Genomic DNA, 1496 nt, shown 5'->3' on the forward strand with positions numbered 1-1496 from the left:
GAATCCCTAATAAGCTTACAAAGCTAGCCTCTAGGTTTGTATTTGCTTATATAGACCGGTCCATTAATTGGGTTCTTTATCCCACAATCGGTAGGAATAGAATAGGTGGGAATTGACGGTGCTGTGTATTAATAGAATGGCAAAACATTGACCCAGACAGCTGTTGAAGAAAACCATTCTTCTTTTTGTCGACAGAGACATGCTGCAATTGGAGGCTTAAAAACCAGCTCTAAGCACTGAGTTGAAACTAGGTAAGTATGAATATATTTTGTTTAAATATGAACAGATAACACTGAGAGAAAGACATAAAATCTAAAAAAATGTTTCTTTAAAGAGCTAACGAAACTGCTAGCTAAAACTTTATTAAAGTGTGTTAAGCTAACATGCTAACAGATTAGCTATAAACCGAGGAAATGATTTATTAGCGTTATTAGTAATTAGAAATTACTAATTTTGTTTCACCTAGAGACATCTAACCTGGACTAGATTGTTCTAAATTACTTGTAGAATAATTAAAACCAGGTCTGGGATTTGTGAAAACTTTTTCTGATTTGTGAAACTTCAATAAAGTCCGTTTTTAACACTTTTTTTAGTCTACATGTCACACTAGAAGTGGTCTGGCTCTAATACTACAACACTTAGACACGTATAACCTGGACTAGATTATTCTGAGCTACTTGTAGAATAATTCATCCATTATTCCTTCCATCCTTCATCCATCCATTCATCCATCCTCCCATCCATCCTTTATTTTTCCATCCACCCTTCATCCATACATCCTTCTATCTGTCCTTCAACCATACATCCTTCTATACATCATTTAATCCATCCATCCATGTCATCCATCCTTCCATTCATCCTTCATCATTCCATCCATAAATCCTTTTATTCATCCATCCATCCATCCATAATTCCTTCATCCACTGGCCCTTCCTCCATCCTTCCACTGATATATCCATCCTTCATCCATCCATCCTTGCATCCACCCTTCCAGCCATCCATTCTTGCATCCATCTATCCATCTTTCAACCAACCACCGTTCATCCATCCCTCCTTCATCCATCCTTCCATTCATCCATCCACCCTTCCATCCTTCATTCATCCATCCTTCTATCCATCATTCCATCCATCCTTCATCCATCCATCCTTGCATCATCCATCCATCCATCCTGCATCCATCCTTCATCCATCTCTCCTCCATCATCCCTCCTTTATCCATCCATCCTTCCATATATCCATCCATCCTTCTATTCATCCATCCTTCCTCCATCCATCGATCCATCATCCATCTATCCTTCATCCATCCTTCCTCCATCCATCGATCCATCATCCATCTATCCTTCATCCATCCCTCCTTCATCCATCCATCCTTCCCTTCATCCATAATTCCATTCATCTTTCCACCCTTCTATCCATCCATCCTTCCTTTCATCCATAATTCCATTCATCTTTCCACCCTTCTATCCATCCATCCTTCCTTTCATCCATAATTCCAT

This window comes from Cyprinodon variegatus, unplaced genomic scaffold, assembly GCF_000732505.1.
Source record: "Cyprinodon variegatus isolate N-32 unplaced genomic scaffold, C_variegatus-1.0 Scaffold1262, whole genome shotgun sequence".
Classification (NCBI taxonomy): domain Eukaryota; kingdom Metazoa; phylum Chordata; class Actinopteri; order Cyprinodontiformes; family Cyprinodontidae; genus Cyprinodon; species Cyprinodon variegatus.